The following is a 23,654-nucleotide window of genomic DNA, read 5'->3' on the forward strand; positions in this document are numbered from 1 at the left end:
AACCCAGGCGTGAGAATTCTCGTTTCCTCAGGAGAAGATGGGGAGCAGAAATTCAGAAACACTCAGTGCAGGTTCCGCTCCAATGAGATGAGATGTGTCTGTATTTCCTGAGGCTGAGGGTTTGGGGAACACGGTGCTGCTGTCGGACAGGAGGCAGGAGGGGAACAAGGGAGAGAGATTCACAAGATGGGGTGGGCAGGGTCCTCACACATTAGTACTGTTCACATAGTGCTGGGCTCAACTGGGGGCTCCTCTGACGGGGAGGAAGGGGGTACAGTTGTCTCCTGTCTCAGAGACACGTGGTTCAGCTGGGCATAGGTCACATCCTGGGGGGCATCAGTGGCAGCCACCTGGAGCAGAGGGAGAATGAGGGAGATGGAACATGTATGGGGTGGGGGGAGTCCAGGGTCCTGGAGAGTGTGAGACCCACCTGAGTGTCCATCAGCCTATCTTCTTCTGCTTGTCTGTCCTTCATGTCCAGCAATTCCCCGCAACAGGGAGGAAGGAGAGGTGGCCATTTCCTGTCTGAGTCTGGATCCTGAGTGGTTCACGTGGGAATATGTCACTCCCTGGGGGACTTCATCATGCCTGATCTGCTGCAGAGACAGTGAGACAGAGACAGTGTTCCCTCATTCCACTGGTGACACCCTCCAGTCAATCATCCACCTGTTGTCAGAGTGATGATGTGAAACTTTAGATCAGATTAGGTCACTCTCCTGATGGAGTCAACAGGGGCTTCCAAAGCCTTAGGGCATCAGGATGCTTCTATGGTCCCGACTCTTATCCTAACACACTGTCTCTTGCTCATTTGGCTCCAGTCACATGGCCCATCCTGCTAAAGAAGTGTGTCCTGTCTCAGGACCTTTGCACCTCTTTATTACTTTGTCCTCTCCATCCCCCCCACTCCTGCTCCATTTTTCCTCACAGCACTTTGCTCTCTAGGACACTGTCCCCTTGTTTGCACAGCGTCTCCCTCCCACACAGGTGAGCTGGAGGAGTGTGGAGACCGTGTTGCTCAGGGCTGCACTGTGGCCCCTAAATGGAGCCGGTAAACAGTGAGCTCCCCTCACATCTGCTGGTGAATGAATGAAGGGGGCCATGGGAACCTGTGTGTGATTCACTGATTCATGCCTCCTCCTGAGACACTGGGCTGCACGGGGTCAAACAGAGGATCAGAGGCCAGCAAAGGGGAACACATAGGAGGGTCCGTGATGTCACAAGGAAATGAGGAGAAGTGAGTCACAGCAGGAAAACCTGGGTGTCCATTAGGAGAGGTCAGTGTGGGACGCTCCTGTGAACAGAAAGAGGTGAGAACGAGGAAGTGTCCATTGGATTAAACTGGGCAACAGGAAGGTCCTTGGTGGCCTGGACAGGAACAGGGGTCTCACCTGAAAGTCCAGCTCTATGCCCTCCTCAGGCTGTGGGTCCTTCACGGCAGCATCTGCAGGGGCAGAACGGGAGTGTCTCTGGGCAGGTCCCCGAGATCTCAGGGCTGCAGACCCCGCCTGCTCCCAGATGGGCCACTAACCCAGGGGTGAGGGGAGGTGCCAGGCCCTTCAGCAAGGATTTTCGTCCTTCCCACCCCTGACCCTCACATCTCACCACTTGTTCCTCATCCATCATCTCCTGAACCCCTGTGCCCCCTCCCACAGGGAAGCCCTCTCTTCCTCTCACAGAGGGCTCCATCTGGGTGTCTGCAGTGGGGCTGCAGATGGCTTAGGGGGCAGGGGTGTTATGGACAGAGCAGGAACATGGTCAGCAGAGGTCGGGAGTCTTCAGGGCAGGAATCAACTGACCTGTAGGGCTCTGCGTTTGTGCTCTGTGCCTGTAACTCCTGCATCAGCTTAGACACCGGCCTACTCCAGGCTGGTGAAGAGGGACAGTCTCTGCCCTGGGAGGGTAGGAGGCCCCTCCCTGTGTTATTACAAAGAAGAGAAGGAAACCTTAACACACTCGTGTGTGTGTTTCATATTTCATGAGATTGAAAACAATGAAAGATTACCTCACAAGCATGCTTCTGTGCTGACACTGACGGTTTTCTTTCTAGATTTTCTGATTCGAGATTTGGGGGAGATCTTTTTCTCAGCTCACCTTGTTTGTATATTTGGTTTTCTTGTGGCTGCTGCCCCGAATGACCCCTTTGTTGACCAAGGTCACCCTGTCCCTATTCACCTGACATCCAGCCTTTGCTCTGACACTGGTGTCGGAGTAGAAGGAAGAGGAGGAGAGAGAGCAGCAGGATGAGGGCCATCGAGACCCTAATCACGACGTTAGGTACCACTTGTGACTTTGAACATGAGTGATGTCATGAATGAGCCAGAGATCCCATTTAATGAGCACCTACTGTGTGCAAGGCATATGCTGGGGGCTGTCATCCATCTCCTTTCCCCCTCCTCACAGTCAAGCACAGGGATTGCTGACCTCACCCCTATTGCAATGAGGCTGAGAGAGGTTCACCACGTGCCCCAGGTCACCCAGCCTGGACGGGCCTGGGCTAGGCCTGGAACCCAGGACTGTGGGCCCCTGTGCTGTCCTCATGCTGCCCCCCAGGTGGACATCAGCTTTGTGCTCTGGGTTCCTCATCTGCAGGGCACTTGTCTATGTCCCATCTGGAGCTGAGTGTCCTTTCTTATTATCTGACCCCAGCACAGCAAGGACATTGGAGAAACAAGTGTGTGGGATGGACACTGTGTCTACCCACTATCCGACTCTATCCTGTGGGACCCTGAGACCATTTTGAGAAGGTCAGGCTGAGCTGGGGACCCTGCTCTCCTGAGTTCTGTGAGGACCCTTATGTCACCTGATGTCACCGTAGCCTGTGAGCAGGATGGGACCAGGGATGAACAGACAAGAACCCGACACTCAGAGAAGAGAAGGGACTTTCCAGCCCAAAACAGGGGCCAATAGAACTAGAAACTGTACCAGGTCTGATTCCAGAACTTGTTCCCCCTCTGACTGAGCAGCCTGCAGCTCCAGTCCATGGTCCTGCCTGTCCCTCCCTCTACAGTGTCATCAGCACTGCTACAGAGGGCACACTCTCCATAACATAACACCCTGGGGGCTTCCCAGAGAGCCCCCTCTCCCAGGAGCTCAGAGCCTGAACTGAAAGGAAATCTGAGCTCTGGGCCATGATTCTCTCCTTTTACACTTGGGGACACTGAGGACACACAGAGGAAGGTGTGTCCATGTCAGTGTCTCCACAGGTGCCTCAACCCCTCTAAATGACTCCAACCCTACACCTCATGAACCCAACTACCACCTCCTGACAGAGACTCTCACTTATCGCCCCCTGTGCCTGACTCTGTGGGGAAAGGCAGTGATCTTCAGAGCCTCCATGGGATCATGATGGCCTTTGGAAGGGGGGTGATTCCATCTCCACACATGAGCCTGGAAGGGGTTCCCCAAGCCAGGCCCCAACATGTCCCTCTGCCATGCCCACCCCACCTGTCACCTGCCAATCTCAGAGCCCTGAGAGCCCTGTCGTTCCCAGCATCTCTGCCTGACTCTGCATCCCTGTGACAAAAATTCATCCTTGAGAATCTGGGAGACGTTAGATTTCCTCATAGATTCTCAGAACAGCCCTGGGGTGCACTGAGCTTTCTCTGAGCACAGTTGAGGAGTTCACCAGCTGTGGAGATGGGCCCCATAGGGAGGGGGTCTGGGACCTCAGAGGGTTCTGGGAACAAGGATACAAGGCTGGTGAGAGGCTGGGGGTCACCCGGGAGTCTGCAGATCACTTGGACTCTTCTCCTACATCTGCTCTGCGCCCACCCCAAAGAGTTACTCCCAAGGTCACCTACACCGTTCCACTCCATGGTGAGGGGAAGGAGCACATGGGTGGGAGGGACTGTGAGGGGCAGATCTCTGCTGGGAGACCATGACTCAGAGCCCCTCCTTCCAACCAACATCAGATGTGTCCTGGGGACAGGACCTGAACTGACTGCTGAAAAAGGACGCAGTCAGGGCGCTCACCTGAGTTCAGTAGATCCAGGGGCTCACTGGGGTGTGACCACACATGGGGTTTTATCTTTAAAAAGCCATGGCATCTGAATGTATGCTTGTGGTTGGGGGTCACAGCGCCCACAGGAAACAGGGCTCGGAACTTTCCAATGAGATGTTGATGTGAATCCTGGGTCCAGCAGAGCCCGTGTTCTCCTTCCTTAGTCAGAACAAACCGGTCAAATCCCTGCCCTGAGCCACACTGGAGGGTCACGTTCTCTCCTGAGATCACGACAGGGCTGGACAGGGCTGAGAGTGCCATGGACCAGCGCAGATCCTAATAACGGTGCGGAATTAAGGAAACACATTTATAAAAACAAAAATGATGGGACTTGGAGGACTCTTCAACATGCCTGGCAGTATCCGAGTGCCCCATAGCCCCAGTTTGCTTTATTATATAGCCATATGCAAACCAAAGACCCTGATACAAAGTTGCACATCCAAGGCTAAGACAGGAACTCTCCCAAGGCAAAAACAGGATTCATTAGTGAAATCTACCAACATCTGAAACAAACAAAGATTCAGAGGAAGGGCATGTATATTGCTTCCAGCAACCCAAGGAAGCAAGTAGAGTGGGTGCAAATACTCAGCATCATAGCCAAATATGGAGATGGAGGGGGGAGAACTTAGCCTTTTGCTAAGCCTCAAATCTAAAATGGCTTTTTGCCATTTATGGGCCACAACATATCCCCCTTTTCTTTTTTAATTTTAATTTGTGTGCTGAGATTTGCACTCATTTGATTTCCTATTTTCCCAGATTATAATTTGGAGGCAGACTGAGAAAATACAGAAGAAACACAGAATTAGTATAGCCAATACTAACAAGATACCCAAATATTCTAAAACATTACAGTGATTAAAGCCTTTAAGCAAACTCTTGGCCAATACAACAAGAATCCATAAAAGAGTAGTGTCCTTAACATGTTCACCAAGCCCAAGTTGGCACCAACACCATTCCAAATTTCCGCAAATTCAACCCAACCCCAGTTCAGTCCATCAAAAGCTGCACAGGAGCAGGAGTCCAGGAAACACATCCAGGAGAAGTCCACATGGCACTGGAATTGCTGTCCCACTTCCACACTCTGCAGCTAGCATCAAAGTCCCAATGACCGCTGCTTCTAGCTGGTAATGACCCAGGTAGGCTGGAAAATCCATCCACAGCACGCATGAAGATGGAGCTTCCTTTTTCTTTAAACTGGAAAGATGAACCCAGGGGCCTTATACTGGAGCTTTACAGCCATGGGGTGGTGAGGAGAACCTTGGGATACACTAAGCTGGGTGGCAGAGGTAAATTTGTAAGTTGGCAAAAAAGAAAAAAAGGACCTCTAAATTAGGAGTAGGTCCTAGCCTAAAATATGAGTAGGGCATTGAGGCAGGAGGAATAAAGGAAACACTATATATTAAACAAAGCAGCAGAAAATAGGACTATCAAAGACTATACTTTCAGGGATCATTTCTATAGTTTGAAAATAGGACTATCAACACCCACAACAGAGATCTTTGAGGGAAGAATAAAAAACCTGAATATTCAGGCAAGACATAGTTAAGTGGCCCTTGTGTAAATGAGATCAGTTTACCTGCTACTTGGAAGAAATACCCTAGGCTCGTCCACAGTATCGTAGATGGGGCTGATGGCCCTGGGCACCTTCAGCTTTCAGTGGCAAACCCCAGCATTCTGGGCAAGGTTAGGTCACAGGTGGCTGGAGCAGGGCTGGAAGAGACTGAACCCTCCCTTAGAAAAGCGAGGGGGAAGCATACCTTCCAGTGTCCCTTTTTCCTCACAGCAAAGGCATGTAAGCCTGGCAGGCTTTGGTTCAATGACCTTCCTTTCCACTATTGAAGCAGGGCCCCGATGGAGTCCTATGAGGCCCTGTTGGGGCATTGGAGCCTTTGAGGTTGTATGCCATGTGCTAGTATTTTACCTAATCTCTTTTGGGCTTTTTCTGCCTCTTGGTACCTTAAAAGCCATGCTCAGAAGATCTTGCTGAGGGGTTTGAGGATCCCCATCTGCCTATATCAACCTTTTCCATATATCTGGAACTATTTGGAAAAAGACAAAACAGTGTTATTAGCTGGAACAAATAAAAGAGGGTAGAAGTTTGCAGGAGAAAAGGATTTGGCATCTCCTGTTTATCAACATTCAAAAGAAAATTTTTTAAAAGATAAGGAATCTTCCTTTAAAAGATTTGCAGGAATTCCAAGATATGACTCCCCCTTTTATATTTTTTAAATTGACCTTAAATATTTGCTGGGTGCACTTTAATAATACCTTGACTTTAAAGATTGTAAGAAATACCCGTAATTTGAAAGGTTTGACAAAATACAGTAAATGCTTTTGCTACATATGCAGGAACATTATCAGCTTTAATCACATCAAGAAGTCCAATAATAGAAAAAGCATACAGACAATAAGCTATAACATGCTTAACAGCCTCTCCTGTCCTAGCAGAGGCTACCATAAATCCAGAATAAGTAACAACTATAACGTGGACATAGGACTGTTTGCCAAATGAAGGTATATGAGTAACATCCATTTGCCAAGGTTGTCCTGATAGGGGTCCTTGAGGGATAACTCCAAATGAAGGGGCAGATTGTAGTATAGGACCCCTTGGACAGGATTTACCAATCTGCTGTGCTGCTTCCCGAGAAAGTTGAAATTGTTTATGTAGGGCTGCAGCGTTCTGGTGATGAATAGTATGAGACTGAATTGATCGATCTGTCATGGTTGCTCCAAATAATTTTCTTTTGGGTAGCTTGATCAACAAGGGTATTCCCTTGTGCTAAAGCTCCAGGGAGCATGGAGTGAGCTCAAATATGTCCTATAAAACGTGGAGCTCTATGTTGACATACAACTCTTTGAAGAAGGAGAAACTGCTGAAATAGATCATCAGCAGTTGTCCCTAAGACAGCAGTCTCTATACTGGAAATATTTGCTGTCTGTATATAGATTAAAGGAGGAATATGGCAAATGCTGAAAAGCCATGATAATGGCATGTAATTCTGGTCTTTAAGTTGATTTCAAGGCGAATTATTTTAGTATAAATTTGTCCATTGATTGTTAAGCCTGCTAATCCTGAGCTGGATCCATCAGTAAAGATTGTAGGTGCTTCAGGAATGGGATCATTAACAATTGTCTGAAGAAAGACAAATGTAGGAATTAATTAAACTATTTTATCAGCTGGGTAGTGAGAATCAATTTGGCCTCTAAAATTTGTAAAAGCGATTTGCCATTTAGTGGAAGTTTCCCAGAGCCATTGTTGTTGATCCTTTGAAAAAGGGACAACAATAATTTGAGGCTCAAAAACTATAAGCTGTGAAAGTCGCCTACACCCCTCAATAATCAAGGAGGCGACAAAATCAAAATACGAAGATAAAACTTTTTTAAAAGTAACAACCAAATTAATCCATTCAGTAGGACCTGAAGCTTGCCACAATAGTCCCATTGGAGTGTAACTCGAGAGACAAATTAGTAAGGCAATTGATTCTTCAGGATTTATGTGTTTTAATTGTGCTTGCTCCAAGGCCTTTTCTACAAGCTTTAAAGCTTGTTGTCCCACAGCTGTAAGTAGCCGAGGAGAAGCTGGTTCAGCCAAGCCTCTAAGACTATCAAAAAGTGGTTTCAGTTCCCTGGTAGTTTATTTCAAGGAAGGTAAGCCAATTAATGTCTCCTAACAAGTTTCTGGAAATCATTTAACGTTTGCAAATGATCTGTCCTGATTTCTATTTTCTGTGGACGAATTTGTTGTCCCTCAATAATTTGTCCTAAATAAAAAAAAAGGTAAAGATTGCTCTACTTTTTCAGGAGCTATATAAAGTCCTGATTCTTTCAAAGAATATTCTAGTTGTTGCAAAATGGTCAACAGTGCTTTTATCTGGATGAGCAATAAGAATATCATCCATATAATGAATTATGTATGCCTTGGGGTGCTGCAAAATGCTTGCAATGATGCGGACTTAAAGGAATAGTAAAAATGCAATCCTTCAAGTAATGACAAATACAGGCATATTCCATGGACTATTAGATGGTTCAATGTGCCCAAGCTGTAGCTGCTCTTGTACCAATTGAGCAGCTGTCCTAAATTTCTCCTGAGAAAGGGTCCATTGGTCTACCCATACAGAATTATTTGATTTCCAAATAATTGGGTCTGCACAATGCATTATTGGGGTAGCAGGAACTACCAAGGCCCCTATGCTAAATTTTGATATCCTAATCCACACCTTCTGGTATTGGGTGCCACTTCTATGGGGGTGAGAATTCCCCACTGTTCTTTTAAAAATTCCTGATTAAGCACTTGAGTATTGACTAAATTATTAGGACTGACAAGTAATGCTCCCGTATTTTTCAAAACATCTCTACCCCACAATTAGCTGGCAATCCAGGGAGCACATAAGGCTGAAAAAATCCAGAATGGCCTTCTTTATCTTCCCATTGTCATGAGTGGGCCTGGGAGGAGGCCAATGTAGCTTATCAATAACAGATACATCAGCCCCAGTATCAGTCCTTTAAATTTATACCCTTGTATTGTTAGTTCCATTTCAGGGCATTCCTGACCTATTTTTTTAATCCAATTGGCAAAATCAGAGGAGCCAAATCACCAATTTTCTTGGGGCCCTTTTTGCAGGATGTGGCCTGAGAAGCAGAATTAGCACCCTTATACTATTCTTCTAACTGCCTGAATTAGCCGTGAGACAAATTCCTGAAATGACTTATTAGGGCTCTGCTTAATTTTGCTCAATTCCTTTGTTTTGCCGGAGTATAACCTTACACATAACAAGAAAATTTACACACAAAAAACACAACTTTGACTAATCCTAATATTTAAATTGCTATTTGGCTCCTAACTCTGAACACACCTCAAAATGGACTAACCAAATCAGTAAGTCTTAAGGATCTACATTCTATTCCATTTAAATTTAAATGAGTGCTCCTTACAAGTTCTAAAATCATTTTATTTTTTCTAAATATTAGAGCCAGCATTTCCATTTTTTGCATGCAAAAAAACCTTAATTCGGGCCTTAAAAACAGACACATTTTGACAACATTAAACAAAGACTAAACAGAAACAAGAATTAGACGAACCAGACAAACCAGAGAGAAACCCGGGACTTCAGAGCACATCCAGATTAGAAAGATGCCTACCTGATATTAGTCAGGGCATTTTCTGACAGAGGGACTGAAGGATGTGACTAAACAAAATCTCCCCAAGAAAATTTGCTCTCGGCAGCTGCTGGATATTTTCTATAGTCAGATCCAACACAGGTCCCCTGCCTCAATTTCCAGGCAATGAATAAGAAAGAAACAAAATGATAGTTCAGAAGATTGTAGTTAAAACATTAAAGAAAATCAGACCATGAAAAGAAAAGCTGTAATTTTCCTAATACCTGAGTCTTTTATCTATTCTCAAATTCTATAGTCACTGTAACTGGTGGCTCAGGTTGACTATGCTGAGATTTTTCTCCTACCTCAACAGCCCCTTCATGAAAGTTCAACTTCCACAGCAAATAATCACCCCCAGAGAGACAAGCACAAGCAATTGCCTTCCAGTCATTTGGTGGAAGAGCCTTTGCCCTAATAGTATCTAATAAACCAAGTGGAAAAGGGGCAGTAGGCCCATACTGAACACAAGCATGTTTAAGCTCTTTCAGAGCTCTAAAAGGTACAGGTTCATGTTCTCGCACTAGTCTCCCTGTATCATCCTGTCTTTCTACAACAGGAAAATGGGTAAAGCCATCATATATTGCTTCCCCCACATTTCAAGCCTGGTCTATAGATTGTTGGAGAGGGGATTTCCCAGATTTTGAGCTACAGACTCCGCAATCAGTCCGATAAGAAAACTGAGAAGCAGAGGGTTGAACGTAGGAAGGAGTTGAGGGCAGCAGAGGTCCCGCGGCTAAGGCAGCCATAGCCACAGATTCCTCATCCCCCCTGTCATCCTCAGACTGCAGGTTATCCTCGTTTTCACATCCCTCTGTTTCCAGCTCACCCTGATACTCTTCAGACAATGATTTGTCTTCATATGGAAACATTTCTATATAAAGGTCACTTAATTTTGACCCTATCTGTCCCATAATCTTTTACTCCCAACTACACTTTCCCCAAAAACTTTCTTTACTCACTGTGTGCACTTCACTTTGGGGAGTTCTGTCACCTTCCTTCGGTTTTAGTTTCATCGTACTCAAGTCATCTGGGCGCTACTTGCCGCGGACCAGCGCGGCTACTAATAACGGTGCAGAATTAAGAAAACACACTTATCAAAACACAAACGATGGGACCGGGAGGACTCTTCAACATACCTGGCAGTATCCGAGTGCCCCATAGCCCTAGTTTGCTTTATTATATAGCCATATGCAAATCAAGGACCTTGATACAAAGTTGTACATCCAAGGCTAAGACAGGAACTTTCCCAAGGCAAAAACAGGATACATTAGTGAAATCTACCAACTTCTGAAACAAACAAAAAGTCAGAGGAAGGGCATGTATATTGCTTCCAGAAACCTAAGAAAGCAAGTGGAGTGGGTGCAAATACTCAGCATCACAGCCAAATATGGAGGTGGAGGGGGGAGAACTTAGCCTTTTGCTAAGCCTCGAATCTACAATGGCTTTTGCCATTTACAGGCCACAACATGAGAGGCTGGGTTTGCTGTCGATTCCTAGGAGAGGTGGAGGCAACGTGTTAGATGGGCTCACACCTCCTTCCTGTCCCCCAGGGCTGGGCTGTGAGAGGGGAGATCCCCTGAGAGTTGACCCCCTTCCTGAGGGCAGAGCCTGAGGCTCCGACCCCTGAATGTCCCCTCACCTGTCACCATCAGCTCCAGGGGGTCACTGTACTCAGACCAGCCAGTGAGGCAGATGTAATAACAGTGATATCACCCTGCGTCATGCTCTGTCATGTTTGTGATGGAGAATTTGCACTTGTTGGTGGGCTTCCACAGCATGTGCGTTCCAAATTGAATGTTTTTCTTCTTTATACAGCTTGAACTCCTTGCTCTCTGCTGTACCCTGACATCATATGGTCACAGAGCTTCCCAAGGGGATCAGAGACTCTGGCTTAGACAGGATTGTGGGTATGGGGATGGTCCCTGGGGGAAAAAACACAGAGGTTGCATTAGAAACACCTTTCCCACCTCTAATCTCCCAACTCAACCCAATTCTTCCTGTTTCACCCCCTCATATCAGGGCATCTGGGCACCCCCATGAGTCCCAGGGCCTGAAACACAAGGTGAGGAAGGGAAGCTTGGAGAGGACTCACCTGTCTGCACACAGGTCCTCTGGCCCAGACTCAGCCCTGCAAGAGAGTCCCTGTCAGAGGTTTGTACCTGGACGTTGGAGCTGAATCCTTTCTCAACAGGACCCCAACCTCAAAAGCTGCCTGAGCCTAAGGTTCCCATGAACTAAGGGGTGTAGCCTCCCTAACCGACTGTGCTGCCCCATTCCCATGTCCACAACTGACCAAGGCAGAGAAGAGCGGAGAGGAGGGACAGCATGGCGTCTGCTCGGAATGCTCCCGCTCTGCAGATGGAGGAGCCCCTGGGCCTGAAGTACAGAGACGCACAGGATGTGGTGAGTCAGGGGCTGCTGTCCCTCTGGGTTCCCACAGCTGTGGACACACAGCAAGGGTACAGCCCCGCCCTGGACCTGGCTCTGGGTTTTTCTATGATGAAGAGAAAAGGGAGCGATCAGGAGGACTCCATGGTCTCAGGAGACATATCAGGTCTCTCCTAATTTCCAAGTTTTCATCTTTCTGCCTGATCTGCACTCCTGCTCAGAGAGTGTGGGACACAGGGTTTTGTTCTCACTCAGCCCCTGACAGTCTGGCTCTATACAGCACAACAGGATGCCAACCATGGTCCCTGAGGATGCTCACTTGTGAAAGATTCTGCTCAGCAACTCTCCCAGAGTGGACATCACATTTCCAATCCTTTCCCTGTGTCTGCGGGTCCTGGCAGGGTCACATCCATGCCAACCCTTAGCTTTTTCTGCCCTCTATTTTAGCCATTCATCGTGTGTATTGTCACCATCCTGTGGTTTAATGTACATTTCTTCAAGCATTTACAAAGTTCAGTGCCAATTACAATATTGCTGTACATTTGCATGTCAATGTAATTCACTACTTAAAGTTCTTGCTTCCTTTTCTGGTATCTGCTGTCACATTATAGATGTCTACATATTACTTAAATGATCTCAGTACAAGCCCACTGTCTGATTTTGGTATCACACATACCTTCTCCTGCTGAGTCTCATTGTGTGGTTTCCTCTTCGCTCCCTGCTGGTGTCTGCGAGGAACAGAAGTTCATAACGTTACCAGATTCCGCCGTACCCATCTTTCCACTAAGTTCATGGATTTGTGTCCAGTTGAAGAGAACTTTGTATTGCACAAGCTAGCAATGTATTTTCCTGTTTTTATTTGCAAAAGGAAAAGAAATTTATTTGCTTTTCACATTTTCATCTGTAGTCCATCTGACCTCCATTACCGTACGAGGTGTGAAGTAGATGTGAATGTTCACCTTGTTCCACAGATTCAGCCATCTGGTCAGCACCACGTGATGGAAACATCATGACCTCCCACTGCACTGCACGGTCTCTGTCACGATGCAGGTGACTACGTGAGTGGTTTGAGTCTCAATTCTTTCCCTTACTCTACTAGATGTGGTGTCTCTGCTTGTCAATTTTCCAGATCTCCAAAACACCCATCTGGCTTTGAATGGTTGGTCTCCTCTCCCCTGTATCTCAGATGGGGTGAATTGTCACCCATTTCAAGGAGAGGGGTTGGTATCAGGCTGCTGCTACAAGTGAGGGAAAGGAGATCAAGAGATGAAATACCTGCAGAAGTGTTGTTCAACCATTCAGGTGGTAGTGCCACATCTATATATAATTGTGCTGTGTGTGTGTTTCCAGTCTTCGAACAGAACTGTCATGTATGTGCCCTAAGCTAAATTCTCAAGACTGCACAGTTTGAAAAGGACCATGACAGCCAGCATCAAGCTGCTCTTTAGAAGCAGAAAGAAGTCAAATGATTTACTCTGAGGTGAGGGACCCGGAAATGGATATCCTGCTGCTCACAGAAACAGGAACAGGAAGTCAGGTGGACACCATAAGAGGCAGAACCTGTGTCCCAGGGCCAGGAGGGAGAGATGGGCTCTCCTGTGGGAGCAGGGGGTGTGACCAGATCCTCCCCTTTCCCAGGCCTCTCTCTCCCATCCCTTATCTCACTGCCTCTGAGGGCACCTTTCTGTCTCCTGTCAAGGCAGGAAGGGAAGGTCACCGTACAAACCCATCTAAGGCAGTGGTCATATCTATAACCTCCTTGGGTTCTGAGCTCCAAGCCCCCACTCCCTTCTCCAGTTCACTCTTCACATCAGTCTCTCCAAATCTCTGACAGAATCTGTCCATTTCTGTTTCAAATCCCTCATGGGCTTCACTGTTCTTAGAGTAAATCCAGACTCTTTGTTCTGAATCATCCAGATAAGACCCCCTCCAAACTCAGCACCCACTTCTGCATTTTCTCAAGCAGACAGGTGCAGTTACTTTGTGAACACACATGCACACACATGCACACACACACATGCACACACACACACATACACTGAACACTTGATTACTTCCTTGCTTCCTCATATTTGCTTTTTCTTTTTCTTTTTTTTTTTTTTTTTTGTATTTTTCTGAAGCTGGAAATGGGGAGAGACAGTCAGACAGACTCCCGCATGCGCCCGACCGGGATCCACCCGGCACGCCCACCAGGGGCGACGCTCTGCCCACCAGGGGGCAATGCTCTGCCCCTCCGGGGCGTCGCTCTGCAGCAACCAGAGCCACTCTAGCGCCTGGGGTGGAGGCCAAGGAGTAATCCCCAGTGCCCGGGCCATCTTTGCTCCAATGGAGCCTTGGCTGCGGGAGGGGAAGAAAGAGACAGAGAGGAAGGAAGGGGGGTGGAGAAGCAAATGGGCGCTTCTCCTATGTGCCCTGGCCAGGAATCGAACCTGGGTCCCCCGCATGCCAGGCTGACATTCTACCGCTGAGCCAACCAGCCAGGGCCCTCATATCTGCTTTTTAAGAACCATTTATACCCAGCCAATCCATTCCCATGCCCTGAGCTAAAACCACAAGACTTGAAGTATCACCAAGTTGTTTTTTCTTCTCATTTGTCTTTTTTAATGTGTTTGGGACTGCCAGAGAATATGTGAAGACAGCATGCTCAATAAATCCATGTAAGCCATTCACATACATTGTTTGAACACAATATTGAGGTTTAATTACTGTTGTTATTTTATTGTGTCTATATAAATATTGCATTTCCATAATCCATTTGTTATGCGTGTCACATATGATCTTCATAAACAGTCTGATCATAGCAGTCCATTTTTATGTATTTCTTTTGTCTTTAAGACATAGTCCCAGATGTCAGAGAAATGGCACTGTGAGGGGTGCTCCCGATACCTCTCACTGAAATTTCAACAAGTTCAACAACTAGAGACAGAAAAACAATCCCAGGAGCATCTGAAATACACATACATCAAACAAAGGTACAACTGGGCAAAAAGGTAGCTGAATATATACTCCACTTTGAAGGAAATAAGATGAGGAACAGAGTATTCTGCTTTCCTCACTGATCTGAGGAAGAGCTGTTTTCATTTGAAACTGAGAAGAAGGGTGGGCGAGGGAAGAGAGAAGAAGCCTGCTAGGGCAGAGGTGTTCAAGCCAAAAAGAGAGTGTGCCCATGGCTCTGCTTGAGTTTGCCAATGTGGAACTAATGCCAGCAGCAAACCCCAATAGAGGTGGGGGAGGGGGTTGCTTGCAGAGACTCATACCAGAGTACCTTTGGGCTTTGTTTACTCCTGGTCTCCCAGTCAGCGAGCATGGGCAGTGTGCAAGTGGATCCACCTGGTGCCTCTGGCATGGGCTCCCTCATTCCCGGAGGGATGGAGGGGCGGGGTCAGAGACTGTCAGCAGTGGTCCCCTGTGTGGGTTATGGCCAGAGTTTCTATATAATCCTGGCTTCCCAAACAACAGTACAGGAAGTGACCAGAGCCAGCTTCCCTACACCTGGACCTGTCCAGGTGGGACATCTCCACCAGACTTATAGACTAACAAAGTAAACCTCCATGGAGGAGAACTTTGGAAGTGGGGGGGGGGGGGAAGAGCACGCAGACAGCCTGTAAGCAGCTGCTGGAAAGCAGACCTGAAGATCACTGAAAGGAGACTAACCCGCAGTCTGCTTACTACCCAGCTGGCTTAAGCTGGTGGCTCTGGCTAACAAAGCCTTCTTTCACAGGTCTTTGACTTAAGCAAAAAAGTACAGTCCCATGGAACAGACCTCAGAGAACACTGTGGAAGTTGGGCGGGCTGGGCTGTAGGCTTCCAAACAAAGGAGAAGCCTGTGGAGGCAGACCCATGGAGGCCTGCAGAGCACTGAGGCAAACTTTAACTAGACATACCTGGGGAACTTTAGGAAGGAGCCTGACCAGAAGTCAGCTCACTCCCCTGCCTGCCTAAGCTGGTGGCTCTGGTTGGTAAAGCTGTCATACGCAAGACTATGCTTTGAACAGACCTGGAGGAGAGACTTGTCAGCTTTTAGGGCTTCTTGCTCTGCAGGCAGTGACTGGGGCATCTTCCTGCCAGCTGATACAGGTTATAAAGTGCAAAAAACCTGGGGAGACTAGACCCGCAGAGCGCTGAGGCATTCTAGACATGCCTGAAGGTTCATAGAAAGACACCAGAAAGTCAATCGGCTCCCAGCTTTGCCTGATTATACTGGTGACTCTGGCTGGCAAAGCCCTCCCCAGAACCCAGCATTGAGCAGGGATAGAGGGGAGATTTGGCAGCTCTTAGAGCCTCTTGCTCTCCAGGCAGTGGCTGGAGCAACTTCACAGCTGTGTCCCCAGGCTGTGGTTCAGGAAGGAGAGATTTGGGGAGAGGCTCAGGAAAAATGAACTCTCCCATTGTCAGAGCCTGCAAACACTAACAAGCCTCGTCTACCAATGGGATGGAGGCCTAGTTTATGTAATCACCATAACGACACATCAACTGCAAATCTCTGCCTAAGTGCCACAGGGGCAGAACCTGAGATATAGCACTACTGGCCAAAAAGAGAGAGAAGAAATAAAAAGAAAGAAGATAACCTCCCAAATTAAGAAAAAATCCTGTCTTTATAACTTTTTTAATTTGTTTCATCATTTTTTATCTTTTTTTCTTCCACCTTAGACATTCTATTCTTTTCCCATTTTATTATTCTCTTTTCATTTGAACTTCATTACCCACAGGTGTTACATTTTCCATTCCTTTTCTTTTTTTCTTTTATTTTTTTCTCTTTTTTTGTTTCTTCTTTTCTCTTCACTTTTTCTCTCATTTGATCCTCACTCACAAACAAATTATTTTATTATGAATTAAAATATTTTCTTGTGGTATTTTGTGTGCTTTTTACTTCACTTTTTACCTCATTAGCATTTCTGCCAATGCTGGCCTTTCATTCTATGTAGTTTTTGTTCCACTTAATATAATAGAATTTTCATTTTTCACTTATTTTTTCTCTTTTTTTCTTTTCTTCTTTTTTCTTTCACTATTTCTTTCATTCAACTGTCATTTACAAACAAATTATTTTATTCTTAATCTAAATTTTTTTCTTGTAGCATTTTGTGGGTTCTTACCTCATTTTTTTGCCTCTTTGTTACTTCCCCCAACTAAAGCCCTCTGTTTTATGTATTTTTTGTTCCACTTATAACCATGGCACTCTCAAATGCCATTAAGAAAAAAAGAAATCAAATATCATGGATAAAAAAGACAGAGATGTAGCTCACATAGGAAAAGAAACTTCAATAGCTTGGAAATCTTGGAGTTAAATGACAGAGAAGTTAAAATTGGAGTACTAAAAATAATCAGGGATATACAAAAAAGCACAGAAAGGTAATTTAGGAAGCTCAAGAAACAATTCAACAAATAGAAAGAATACATCACCAAGGAAATTAAAACTATGAAAACAAATCAGAGATGAAAAACTCAATTCATAAACTGAAAACTGAGTTAACAAGCTTAGCTAATAAAACTGGCCAGATAGAGAAGAGAATTGGTGACATATAATACAGGCAACTAGAGACACTACAGAGAGAAGAGGAGAGAGACTCATAAATTTTAAAAAAATGAGAAAGCCCTACAGGAATTATCGGACTCCATCAGAAAGACCAACATAAGAATAATGGGTATATCAGAAGGAGAAGAGAGAGAAAATGGAATGAAGATTATATTCAAACAAATAATAGATGAGAGCTTCCCAAGCCTGTGGAAAGAACTAAAGCCTAGAATTCAAGAAACAAACAGAATACCGAGTTATCTTAACCTAACAAACCTACTCCAAGGCACTTCATAATGAAATTGGCAGAAGCCAATGACAAAGAAAATATTCTCAAGGCAGCTAGGGAAAAGAAGAATACAACATATAAAGAAAGGCCCATTAGATTATCATAAGATTTCTCAGCAGAAACTCTACAAGCTAGAAGACAGTGGACCCAAATATTTAAATTTCTGAAGGAGGAACTTCCAGCCAAGAATACTATACCCATCAAAGCTATCCTTAAAATACAAAAGAGAAATAAAAACATTTACAGATACAGAAAAGATGAGAAAATTTATCACCAGAAAACCCCCACTACAGGGAATACTAAAGGAGGTTTTCCGACCAGATACAAAGAACAAAACAAAACCACAAGTAAAAACTCCATCAAGATCACAATAAAAATAAGATTAATCTGTGACAACAAAAACAAAAAAGATGAGAGGACAAAGATTAACAATAGCAAAGGAGGATGGAGTTCAGAAGCACTCATGAGATAACGTACTATAACGAACATGATATGTATCCTTTCCATTACTTAATGGTAACCACCCCTGAAAAAACCACCACAGAAGCTCATAACTTGAAAAAAGAAGCAACAGAGGAAATAAGTATGGATTACAATCAAACAAATACAAATGATAGAGAAACAAAAGAGAAAAGCCAAACAAGATACAAAACTCTCAGAAAGCAATATATAAAATGGCAATAGAAAAACCTCAAGTGTCAATAATTACACTAAATGTAAATGAATTGAACTCACCAATAAAAAGACACAGAGTAGCAGAATAGATTAAAAAAGAAAATCCAACTCTATGCTGCCTACAAGAAATATACCTAAGCTACAAGGATAAAAACAAATTCAAAGTGAAAGGTTGTAAAGCAATACTCCAAGCAAAAAACATCCAAAAAAAAGAAGGTATAGCAATACTCACATCTAACAATGCTAACTACAAGACAAAAAAGGTAATCAGAGACAAAAACAGTCATTTCATAATAATAAAGGGGATATTAAACCAAGAAGACATAACACTTCTTAATATATATGCACCAAACCAAGGAGCACAAAAATATATAAGGCAGCTACTGACTGACATAAAAACAAAAACCGACAAAAATACAATCATACTTGGAGACCTCAATACACCGCTGATGGCTCTAGATCAGGGGTCCCCAAAATTTTACACAGGGGACAGTTCCCTGACTCTCAGATCATTGGAGGGCCAGACTATAAAAAAACGATGAACAAATCCCTATGCATACTGCACATATCTTATTTTAAAGTAAAACAAAAAAAAAGGAACAAATACAATATTTAAAATAAAGAACAAGTAAGTTTAAATCAACAAACTGACCAGTATTTCAATGAGAACTATGCGCCTGCTTTTGGCTCATGAGATGGTCAATGTCCGGTTTCATATTTGTCACTGCTAACCGTAACAAGTGATGCAAGTGTGCGGCACCACCACATACAGTACTCCAGGAGCACAAGAGCACTCGCATCCTGTGCTCCTCTCACTGACCACCAATGATAGAGATGCCACTTCCAGAAGTGTGGTGGGGGCCAGATAAATGGCCTCAGGGGACCACATGCGGCCCATGGGCCATAGTTTGGGGACCTCTGCTCTAGATCATTCATCCAAAAAGAATATCAATAAAGAAATATTGGCCTTAAACAAAACACTAGAACAATTGGATATGATAGACATCTACAGGACATTTCATCCCACTGTGAGAGTATACATTTTTCTCCAGTGTACATGGCACATTCTCAAGAATTGGCCATATGTTGGGCCACAAAAATAACATCAACAAATTCAGAATGACTAAAATTATACCCAGCGTATTTTCTGATCCTAAAGCCTTGAAACTAGATTTCAACTGCAAAACAGATGTAAACAAACCAAAAAAATGTGGAAACTAAACAACATACTTTTAAAAAATGAGTGGGTCAAAAACAAAAGCAAAGATCAAAAGATACATACAGACAAATGAAGATAACAATATGACATGTCAGAATCGCTGGGATGCAGCAAAAGCAGTAATAAGAGGGAAGTTCATATTCCTACAGGCCTATATGAACAAACAAGAGAAAGCCCAAGTAAACCACTTAATTTCACATCTTAAGGAACTATAAAAAGCAGAAAAAGGCAACCCAAAACCAGCAGAAGAAGGAAATAATAAAAATCAGAGCAGAAATAAATGAAATAGAGAACAGAAAAACTATAGAAAAAATTGAATAAAAACAAGGAGCTGGTTCTTCGAAAAGATCAACTAAATTGACTAACCCTTGGCAAGACTCACTAAGGAAAATAGAGAAAGGACTCATATGAACAAAATCCAAAACAAAAGAGGAGAAATCACCACAGATACCATAGATATACAAAGAATTATTGTAGAATATTATGAAAAACTATATGCCACCAAATTTAACAATCTAGAAGAAGTGTATAAATTCCTAGAACAGTACAATCTTCCTAGACTGAGTCATGAATAAGTAGAAAGCATAAACAGACCCAGACCCATAAGTAGAGAGGAAATAGAAACAACTATCAAAAACCTCCCCAAAAATAAAAGTCCAGAGTCAGATGGCTATACTAGTGAATTCTATCAAACATTCAAAGAAGACTGGGTTCCTATTCTTCCAAAAAATTGAAGAAGAAGCAATACTTCCAAATACATTTTATGAGGCCAACATAACCCTCCTACTGAAACCTGGCAAGGACAACACAAAAAAGGAAAACTACAGACCCAATATCTCTAATAAATACAGATGCTAAAATACTAAACAAAATACTAGCAAACCGAATACAATACATTAAAAAAAATAATTCATCCTGATCAAGTGTGATTCATCCAAGAATCACAAGGATGTTTCAACATATGTAAAATGGTTAATGTAATACACCATATCAACAAAACAAAGAACAAAAAACATATGATCTTATCTATAGATGCAGAAAAGGCATTCGATAAAATACACCATTTTATGTTTAAAACACTCAACAAAATGGGTATAAGAGGAACATATCTCAACATAATAAAGGACACTTATGATAAACCATCAACTAACAACATATTAAATGGCATAAAACTGAGGACTTTTCCCCTAAAATCAGGAACAAGACAAGGTTACCCCTCTCTCCAATCTTATTCAATGTAGTGCTGGAAGTTCTAGCCAGAGTGATCAGACAAAAGAAAGAAATAAAAGGCATTCAATTGGGAAAGAAGAAGTAAAGGTTTCACTTTTTTCAGATGATATGATCCTAGACATCGAAAACCCCTAAGATCCACAAAAAGATTTCTAGAAACAATAAACCAATACAATAAGGTCGCAGGACACAAAATTAATATACAAAATTCCATTGCCTTTCTGTACGCCAAAAATGAAACTTCAGAAAACCAACTCAAAATAATAATCCCCTTCATGGTTGCAACAACAAAAACAAAAAATAGCTAGAAATAAACAACAAACAATGTAAAGGGCCTATATAATAAAAACTACAAAGCATTGTTAAGGGAAATCAAAAAAGATACAATGAAATTAAAAAATATTCCTAAAGTATAAATATAGTCAAAATGACTATATTACCCAAAGCAATATGCAAATTTAATGCAATTCCCTTTAAAATTTCAATGTCTTTTTTAAAGAAATGGAACAAAAAATCATCAGGTTTATTTGGAATTATAAAAACCCCAAATAGCCAAAGCAATTCTAAGGAAAAAGATCGAAGCTGGGGGCATTACAATACCTGACTTCAAATTATATTATAGAGCTACGATAATCAAAACAACATGGTACTGGCAGAAAAATAGACACTCAGACCAATGGAACAGAATAGGAAGCCCAGAAATAAAACCACATACATATGGTCAAATAATTTTTGATAAAGGGACCAACAACACACAATGGAGAAAAGAAAGTCTCTTCAACAAATGGTGCTGGAAAGCCACATGTAAAAGAATGAAACTTGACTGTTTGTCCTCTTGTGCTAAAATTAATTCAAAATGGATCAAAGACCTAAATATAAGACCTGAAACAACAAATTACATAGAAGAAAACATAGGTACTAAACTCAGGGACCTTGGTTATAAAGAGCACTTTATGCATTTGACCCCAAAGGCAAGGGAAGTGAAGGCAAAGATAAATGAATGGGACCAGATCAGACTAAGAAGCTTTTGCACAGCAAAAGAAACTTACAACAAAACAAACAGACAGCCAATTAAATGAGAGATGATATTTTCAAACAACAGCACAGATAAAGGCCTAATATCCAAAATATACAAAGAACTCATAAAACTCAACAACAAACAAACAGATAATCCGATAAAAAAAAAATGGGAAGAGGACATGAACAGACACTTTTCCCAAAAAGAAATATAAATGGCCAACAGATATATGAAAAGATGCTCATCTTCACTAGCTATTAGAGAAATGCAAATCAAAACTACAATGAGATAGACCTACAATAATCTAACCTCACACCTGTTAGATTAGCTATTATCAACAAGACAGGTAATAACAAGTGTTGGAGAGGCTGTAGAGAAAAAGGAACACTCATCCACTGTTGGTGGGAACGTAAAGTATTGAATAGTACAACCACTATGGAAGAAAGTATGGTGGTTCCTCAAAAAAACTAAATATAGAACTACCATATGACCCAGCAATCCTCTACTGGGTATATACCCCCAAGACTCAGAAACAGTTACGTAAAGACACATGCAGCCCCATGTTCATTGCAGCATTTTCACAGTGGCCAAGACATGGAAATAACCAAAAAGATCTTCAATAGATGATTGGATAAAGAAGATGTGGTACATATATACTATGGAATACTACTCAGCCATAAGAAATGATGATATCGGATAATTTACAACATGGATGGACCTTGATAACATTATATGAAGTGAAATAAGTAAATCAGAAAAAATTAAGAACTATATTCCATTCATAGGTAGGACATAAAAATGATTCTCAGGGACATGGACAAGAGTGTGTGGTTACGGGGTGGGGGGAGGAGAGGAAGAGGGTTTGGGGTGGGGAAGGGCACAAAGAAAACCAGATAGAAGGTGACAGAAGACAAACTGACTTTGGGTGATGGGTATGCAACATAATCAAATCTCAAAATAACCTGGAGATGTTTTCTCTGAACCTATGTACCCTGATTGATCTATGTCACTCCATTAAAATTAATCATAAAAAAACTCAAACTGATAAAGTAATAGAAAATTTTTCAGTAATAAAATATTATATTAATGCAATTCACCATATATTAATATGAGTTAATGAATGAAATCTGAATAAATGTTATGGGATATTTGTTCCATATTATATAAAATGTCATAAATATTTTAACTATTCTTTTAAAAGTGTTAGATTATCACCAGGTAATAAATTTTATGGTTTTAGATATTCACATTATTGTTAGTTTTTATTACTGAAAAGCTTTATGAAGATTTAAATCAAGTAAAAGTATCAAGGAAAAAATAAAGACATAATCCCACATCCTTGAATGACAGACCAGCCAACACCTTGTCCACTTTTACTCCCTTTCATATAGTCTTTACATCTCCAGGTTTCTCTAGAATGTTCTTTCTATCTGTAAGACATTCTCACTCTCATCTTTTGCATCCCACTGCCTCATAAAACCAGTCCCTCAACAGCAGTCTACTGGTGGGTCCCACTTGGTCTCATATTTTCTCATTTTCCTCATTGGTAAGTAAATTAATTGCAATGTTAGACTTTGAATGATTGTATTTTGCTAAACTGAAGTCTCTCTTTTTTTCTTTTTCTTACAGATACAGAGAGAGGGTCAGAGAGAGGGATAGATAGGGACAGACAGACAGGAACAGAGAGAGATGAGAAGCATCAATCATCAGTTTTTTGTTGTGACATGTTAGTTGTTCATTGATTGCTTTCTCATATTTGGCTTGATTGAGGGCCTTCAGCAGATGGAGTAACCCCTTACTCGAGCCAGCGACCTTGGGTCCAAGCTGGTGAGCTTTGCTCAAACCAGATGAGCCCACGCTCAAGTTGGTGAATTCAGGGAATTGAACCTGGGTCCTCCGCATCCCAGTCCGACACTCTGTCCACTTTGCCACCGCCTGGTCAGGCTAAACTCAAGTCTCAAAACACATGAAATGGGCTCTTCTCAATCATGATGAACTTCTGGTCTGGCACAAGTACCCAACTGTTAGCATTTTATCAGTAAATATTTGCTTATGGACTGGCTGAAGGCAGAGGTGAAATCCCACATGTGGAGATCTGATCATTTAACCATTCAGGATGCAGTAGTGCCACACTTTATATTTATACTCTGTGTGCCTTTGAACAGG

At 43.1% G+C, this 23,654-nt stretch overlaps 2 pseudogenes; one reads left to right on the forward strand and one right to left on the reverse strand.

Moving 5' to 3' along the window:
- LOC136331900 (leukocyte immunoglobulin-like receptor subfamily A member 6) overlaps positions 1-23,654 on the forward strand; it is a 123,145-nt pseudogene that overhangs the window by 72,914 nt on the left and 26,577 nt on the right.
- Positions 120-11,529, reverse strand: LOC136328824 (leukocyte immunoglobulin-like receptor subfamily B member 4; annotated as a pseudogene).

This window comes from Saccopteryx bilineata, chromosome 3, assembly GCF_036850765.1.
Source record: "Saccopteryx bilineata isolate mSacBil1 chromosome 3, mSacBil1_pri_phased_curated, whole genome shotgun sequence".
NCBI lineage: Eukaryota > Metazoa > Chordata > Mammalia > Chiroptera > Emballonuridae > Saccopteryx > Saccopteryx bilineata.